The sequence below is a fragment of the Triticum urartu genome, unplaced genomic scaffold (genome assembly GCF_003073215.2).
Source record: "Triticum urartu cultivar G1812 unplaced genomic scaffold, Tu2.1 TuUngrouped_contig_6011, whole genome shotgun sequence".
In the NCBI taxonomy this organism is placed as follows: domain Eukaryota; kingdom Viridiplantae; phylum Streptophyta; class Magnoliopsida; order Poales; family Poaceae; genus Triticum; species Triticum urartu.
In genome coordinates, this window is record NW_024116736.1 from 1 (window position 1) to 7,836 (window position 7,836).

A 7,836-nucleotide genomic window follows, 5' to 3' on the forward strand; every position below is an offset into this window, starting at 1 on the left:
GCACCTCATGCCGGGCGAGAAGGCCCCGGGGCCGGATGGCTTCACGGGCGTTTTTCTCAAGAAGTGTTGGCCCATTGTCAAGGACGATGTCATGCGAGTTATTCATCAATTCAGCAACCTACAAACGTCCAACCTACACTGGCTGAACTCGGCAAATATTGTCTTGCTCCCGAAGAAGGATGGGGCAGAAGAGATTGGGGACTTCCGCCCCATCAGCCTCATTCACGCTATCGCCAAGATCATTGCCAAGGTGTTGTCTGTTAGTCTTGCCCCATTCATGAACAACTTGGTCTCCAACGCGCAAAGTGCTTTCATAAAAAAAAGCATCCATGACAACTTCATGTACGTCAGAAACCTTGCACGACGACTGCACCGAAACAAGACCCCATCCTTGCTTTTCAAGTTGGACATTCGGAAGGCCTTCGACTTGGTGCGATGGGAATATATCTTGGACCTGCTTCGTCGCTTGGGCTTTCCGGACTGCTTTCGGGATTGGATTGCTGCCCTTTTCTGCACCTCATCGTCACACGTTCTTCTCAACGGTATTGCCGAGCCCCCGATCCTCCATGGTTGTGGACTTAGCCAGGGAGACCCTCTCTCTCCCTTGCTTTTCGTCATCACAATCGACACGCTGTAGCAGATCCTCGATGTCGCGACGAACCACAACCTCCTACACAAGCTTCGAGGGAGGGGATCGCTTGTTCGGACCTCCCTCTATGCTGATGACGCAGCGATTTTCATCTTGCCGACGCGGGAGGACGTCCATAACCTTGCTGCCATCCTCAGATATTTCGGCGAGGTCACCGGGCTGTCAACCAACTTTCAAAAGAGCTCTGTAGTTGCTATACCTATTAACCTTAAGTAGTCTTGATCGCGAGGGTGCGAGATTGCTGAGTCCCTGTAGCTCACAGATTACTATTACACCAGATGCAGGACCCGTTGATACAGCTCCAGATGGCGCGCTCAAAGCTTGGGCGGATCCATGCGAGCATATTGAGCCTTGCCAACGGCTTTTCTTCAAGCTAAAGCACACAGGATGGCTCCTGGCTAAATGGAGCAAGGGTCTTTTCTCAAAGGTGAAGCTTCACCTACATGCGACCCTCTTCATCATCCTCCATCTCGACATTGCCCAGGAAACACGCCCACTCTCTTTGGCGGAAAGGGACCTTCGAGGTCGTCTCAAGCGTCGAGTCATTTCCCTCGCCTCGGTTGAAAGGGCAAGAAAGAAGCAATGCGCTCGCATAGCAAATATAAGAGAGGGCGATGCCAATACCAAATTCTTCCACCTCAGAATAAATGGGCGCCGAAGGAAGAACCACATTCACCGACTAAAGAGAAATGGTGGATGGGTCACTGATCACAAGGTCAAAGAGGAAATCATCCATGAGCACTTTGCAGGGACATTGGGTGGAGGCCAACACAGCCAAAGGGACCTAAACTGGGAGAACCTCAACCTGAGGACGGTTGATCTGACCGGTATTGATGCCCCCATCACTGAGGATGAGGTCATGGCTGCCATTAACCTCATGCCGGGCGACAAGGCCCCGGGGCCGGATGGCTTCACGGGCGTTTTTTTCAAGAAGTGTTGGCCCATTGTCAAGGACGATGTCATGCGAGTTATTCATCAATTCAGCAACCTACAAACGTCCAGCCTACACTGGCTGAACTCGGCAACTATTGTCTTGCTCCCGAAGAAGGATGGGGCGGAAGAGATTGGGGACTTCCGCCCCATCAGCCTCATTCACGCTATCGCCAAGATCATTGCCAAGGTGTTGTCTGTTCGTCTTGCCCCATTCATGAACAACTTGGTCTCCAACGCGCAAAGTGCTTTCATAAAAAAAAGAAGCATCCATGACAACTTCATATACGTCAGAAACCTTGCACGACGACTGCACCGAAATAAGACCCCATCCTTGCTTTTCAAGTTGGACATTCGGAAGGCCTTCGACTCGGTGCGATGGGAATATATCTTGGACCTGCTTCGTCGCTTGGGCTTTCCGGACCGCTTTCGGGATTGGATTGCTGCCCTTTTCTGCACCTCATCGTCACGCGTTCTTCTCAACGGTATTGCCGGGCCCCCGATCCTTCATGGTTGTGGACTTAGGCAGGGAGACCCTCTCTCTCCCTTGCTTTTCTTCATCACAATCGACACGCTGCAGCAGATCCTCAATGTCGCGACAAACCACAACCTCCTACACAAGCTTCGAGGGAGGGGATCGCTTGTTCGAACCTCCCTCTATGCTGACGACGCGGCGATTTTCATCTCGCCGACGCGGGAGGACGTCCATAACCTTGCTGCCATCCTCAGATATTTCGGCGAGGTCACCGGGCTGTCAACCAACTTTCAAAAGAGCTCTGTAGTTGCTATTCGGTGTGGTCACATGAACCTGGATGACATTCTGGCCAGCCTTCCTGCTATGCGGACATCCTTTCCGATGAAGTACCTGGGCCTCCCCCTTTCGATCTGGCAGCTCAAAAGGGTTGACTTTCAACTCCTTGAGGATAAGGTTGCGGCGAGATTGCCCCCCTGGCAGGGGCGGAACATTACCACGATTGGGCGGGCGGCCTTGGTGAAATCGGTCCTCACCTCACAAGTTGTCTACCACATCACCCCGCTCACAATCCCCCCTGGTGTGCTGCAAAGCATCAACAAGATTGAGCGGGCATTTTTGTGGTCAGCTAGCGACACAACTACAGGAGCAAAATGCAAGGTCAATTGGGAGACAGTCTGCCGCCCTACACAGCTCGGTGGGCTTGGCATACTCCATTTGGGGAAATTCGCGAGAGCTCTCAGGCTGAGATGGCCCTGGATGGCATGGAAGGACCCGTCTAAGTTGTGGGTTGGCCTGGGCAACCCATGCTCTGAGGTGTATATGAACCTTTTCTACGCATCCACAGTCATCACCTTGGGCAACGGAGGGAAGACACCTTTCTGGGATGCGCCATGGCTGGGAGGGAAAAGGCCAAAGGATATTGCCCCACTCATTTTTGTGGCCTGCAAGCGAAAAAAATGGTGCGTGAGGGAGGCCATGCGCGACAAGGCTTGGGTGCACAAGTTCATTTTTGCGGCCTGCAAGCGAAAAAATGGTGCATGAGGGAGGCCATGCGCGACAAGGCTTGGGTGCACAAGATTAACCCTTCTACCGACCTCACGGTGGGGCACATTGTCCAGTTTGTTGATCTCTGGGTGCGGCTTCTAGGCATACAATTACAAATGGACATTGACGACGACATCACTTGGAAATTTGAGGCAAATGGAGAATACTCGGCAGGCTCTACTTATAGGGCACAATTCTTGGGCTCCACCTCCACAGTCATGAACAAGACCATCTGGAAGGTTTGGGCGCCTCCCAAGGTCAAGTTCTTCTCATGATTGGCCATCCAAAACAGGATATGGACTGCGGATAGGCTGCAGAAGAGGGTTGGGAGAATTGTGGCCTATGCGCCCTTTGCAGGAGGGCCAACGAGACATCCGGTCACCTCTTCTTTAAATGCTGGTTTACCCTGCGTATTTGAAGAATGGTCAAAGCATGGCTTGGACTTGGGGCGCTGGAGATGAATAGATGGGGGACGGAACGCAACATCAAGTGTTGGTGGACAAGCATGTCCAAACCAAATACAACAAACAGGAAGGCCATGGCCTCACTCACCATGCTTGTATGTTGGGTCATCTGGAATGAGAGAAACGCTAGAGTCTTCCAGAAGAAATCGACGCCGCCACACTACATTCTAAAACTCATCCAGGAGGAGGCCAGGACGTGGGTCACCGCGGGGGCTAGACATCTGAACATCATCATGCCGCGAGAGTAATTCGTTTGCACCTTTTGTTGATGGGCTATGTTGTAAAGCCGGTTCTCATGTACTCAAAACTCTCCTTCTTAATTAATGAATGAGGCAAATCTTTTGCCTCTGTTTCAAAAAAAATAAAAGACCAAGTTGGCGATGATGGTATGTCTGCCGACCATCATTTCTGACCATTCGCTCTGCATCTAATGCATGTGAGGTAAGCTTTTCGATTAGAGATGCACATACTCCAAATAACTCTACTTATAGGAAGCGACGAAGCATGAATAACAGCTCATGAACAAGCGGATTGCGAATCAGGGAACTGTGGTTAATTGGCCCTCCAAATGACCCCGTGTGCCATCAAACCAACTGGGGAACTCCAGAAACTGATCTCAAGTCACTAGTCGTCTCGAATGCACCGATACTTCAGGCGACCAGCGAATCAGTGTCCTATATTGTATCTAGTACCGATACACCCCCGCTACGTATCCATGGAGTATCTGTGAATGAATGATTTAAAACAATTCAGATATTTGAAGGATACTTTCTCAATTCGTTTTGGATACGGCTCAGCCCATCTAAGCGCCCACTCCCAGTTAAGAAGCAGCCAGCAATCTTAGTACCCCAATGCCCCCCATCCTTTCCCTCCCAGTTTCTTTCCTCCCTCCCGAGCTCACACCAGGCGGCGACCGGTGTCTGTGTGCCTAGCAGCTCCTCACCCAGGGCTGGCGGCGGCAGCGGCCAGCTGGCGACGAGCTGCTGCTCCTCCTCACCAACGTCCCCTCTCACGTAGCAGCTAGGTACGTGCACTTCTCCTCTCCTTTTCTCCTGCACAGCCAAGCTCATCCCCTCTTCTTTCTCCTCTGATCTCTGAAGATCTCATATTCTCATCTCCTCCAGATGGCTCTGTTGAACCTCCTACTGTACCTACAAATCTAAGGGCACCATTGTGGAGCCATGTTACAATCATAGAGAAATCAACTGGAGGGGCCAACACTAAATCAATTATTTAAAAATAATACAACGTATCTGTATTGGCACTTTTTCAAAATGTCGAATTTACGTATCCGTATTGGCCCGATACTGACACCCGTATCTGTATCGGTGCATTCGAGCTAGTCGGTCCAATAAAATTGCAAGATGTTTTTTTCAGAAGGGGGAGTACTCCCGCTAAAATTGCAAGATGGTAATTCATCAAATCTAAATTGATAAGCAGGAATCTGCAATTACATGAATATTTGGCGGCACATGGAGATAGAAACGCCTAGAAGGATTCTAGAATTACTTCTAGCAAGGATTATTTATGGTAAACTGCTTGATATAACAAGTAAATGGCTGGAATATGACCAAACTAATATGAGCATCACCACCGAGACTTACATTTTGTCCCCATCAGAAGTATACACTTCCTTTATATTCCGCATCCTATCATCAAATGCAAGAGATTTTCCGACTTCATAATCTTTAACCAGGACCTGCCTTTCAGCATGACCCTGAAACAAAGGAACGTTGCAAATGTTGCTCTAATAATAACATGTCAAACTGAAGGATCTGGCAAAAAAAAAACAGTGTGATGCTTATTGATATCTCATAATTAAAAATTATTTCATAACAGATGTCAGGTTTATTTGGATTATTAGTTTCAAAATAATTATCCATTCAGGGAAGATTTCAGTTGTTGGCTTGTTGCAACTTTTCCATCCTCAACCCGCACAGTCAATAGTACAGAAGATATCAAATGGTTGAAATATGACATAAGTAGGGGTAAAGGCAGTCCAATTCCATTATATAATACTCAAATTTTGTGCCTCCTGGTATTTAGCATATGATAAATGGACCACTTTTCTGAACCAAACAGAGTAGTTGTTTGAGATTATTATATAATGCAGTACCTGATCCACCAATACATTCAGCACAGTGTGATTTTCTGACTGAATAACTGATAGTACTGTAGGGTGCTCTGTTGTAGGAAGTGAACCATCAGAATGATCAATCTATAGAAGGTCACAGAATTAGAATTCATCAAAATGTAACAGAATATTGAATAAGATACAGGGCCTTTAATCTCACCGTGGCCTAGTAAAATCATACACAATAATTCGAAGGTTATTGAAATTCACTTTACTTGCACATTCTCGCAAAACATGTATATCCTTATAACACGTGACAATAAATGCATCCAGAAGCCCCCCACATGCGCGATCAACTGCCACGGACCAGGACTCACTAGCAATTTGCTGCATGGAACAAGCATTATTAAGGTCTGGAAAAAGTAATACAGCTATAACCTACTCCCTCCGTTCCTAAATATAAGTCTTTTTAGAGATTTCAATGCGGACTAAATACGGACGTATACAGACGTACTTTAGAGTGTAGATTCACTCATTTTGCTCCGTATCTAGTCCGTAGTGGAAGCTCTAGAAAGACTTATATTTAGGAATGGACGGAGTACATTCTAGAAAAAGCAATACTATATGAAACAAATTGCTTAATTTTCTAAAGGGATCAATGAATTGATTGGGTCAAGACTCAAGAACTCAGGATGCAGAGACTAGTCAACATTGAGGCTGTTACAGAGAGGTACTTACTGTACTAAGTTTCTTATATTTCCTTTTTGTATTTCGAATTCCTAATTTATCTCCTAACACAAGGCCCTAGATCCTTGGCAATAGATTAAATTGTTATTCCTCTAACATTGTATCAGTAGCCGATTAGGTTTAGATCTTTTTTCCATTGTACCAAAAAAAAAGATTGTCTTAGAGATTAGGGAAACCTTCTGTCCTTATTTTGCAATTCCCAAACGGCCAAAAGGCCCAAAACTTGGAACAAATTTTGAAGTTTCCATGTTCTAATATGAAGCACTTGGGACATATACAGACTTTTGTACTTCACAGAGTCAACACAAGCTCTAGAGCAGTAGGAGGTGCTAGGAAGAATAGAGGACAGAGAATATAGATGCCCAGTCACAGTAATAAAGTAGTAGGCTGGATGAGAACTCTGATGTCCAGGACCTAACGACGCAAAACAAGTTCCTGCTTGTGAAGCTCCTGCATCGGCTGCACTCGAGCGACAACACACCCTGGTCTGTGTGGCTCTAGTCTGCGTTGGACCGGATGCCGGTCTGTGATGTTGCGATCGCGCGGCTACCTGGGAGCCACTAGGGTGCTCTCATCAAGCTCATGCCGCTCTACAGGGTTATCTCTTTTGTTGCAGTCGGCAACGGTGAACGGGCCGCCTTCTGGCACGACAACTGGCTGCCTGTCGACCCCCTTTGTAGCTTTATGCCCACCATGTTCTCGCATGTGACGAGCGTCATGGTCTCGATGCCTGCGGCCTTGCTGGAGGTGTGGTCCCAACTCATCCCCCGCCTCACCGCCGCTGGGGCTCGTCATCTCAATGCCCTGCTGATGGCTCTAGACAGGGTTCAGCTGTCCACTTCAACTGATGACCAGGTGCTTGAGCGTTGTTCCTTACCTGCCCATGGGTTCCAGACCGCCCAGCTCTACTACCTCTGCTCTTTTGGTGGGGTGGTCGCCACCTTCCACAACTACGTATGGCGGAGGCAAGCCCCCTCCTGGGTTCGTTTCTTCACTTGGCTCCTGGTTCAGGGCCGGATCAACACCCGGAGTGCGTTGCTCCGAAAAAGCATCACCTCCACTGCCGAGGCCGGTTGTCCACCGTGTGAGGCGCCCTGCAAGACTGCAGATCACCTAGTCTTCCAGTGCACCTTCGCCTAGCACTTCTGGGCGTTTGTTGGTGCGCCGACGTCGCACGAGGCCTCGCTTCGATCTCTACAGGACGTCTGTCTCTCCCTCGCTATAACCTAAGTGGTTGGTATCAACCTTCATTCTCCTTTGCTTCTCATGGCTATGGAAGCACTACAATGGGATGCTCTTCAACAGTGACACCCCCTCTCTCACACGCCTCCGGTGCTTGTGCCGCGAGGAGGCCGCCGTTTGCCCCAGTCCGATAGGTGATGTGGACGCCTGGCTTGACTGTTTACCAGTCCGAGCCAGCTGACTCTCCTCCACCTAATGATTCAGGTATGGT

General features: G+C 48.6%; 1 long non-coding RNA gene across 2 annotated transcripts; it reads right to left on the reverse strand.

The window, feature by feature from the left end:
• Positions 1–4,540: 4,540 nt before the first annotated feature.
• LOC125530022 lies at positions 4,541–6,120 on the reverse strand. 2 transcript variants are annotated; one of them, XR_007292811.1, is made up of 4 exons: positions 5,857–6,120; positions 5,679–5,780; positions 5,167–5,279; positions 4,541–4,721 (listed from the first exon to the last, which is right to left on the reverse strand). It is a non-coding gene; the product is annotated as an uncharacterized LOC125530022 (long non-coding RNA). The 2 variants fall into 2 exon arrangements; XR_007292810.1 differs by lacking the exon at positions 4,541–4,721 and having other exon boundaries at positions 4,897–5,279; positions 5,857–6,102.
• Positions 6,121–7,836: the final 1,716 nt, after the last annotated feature.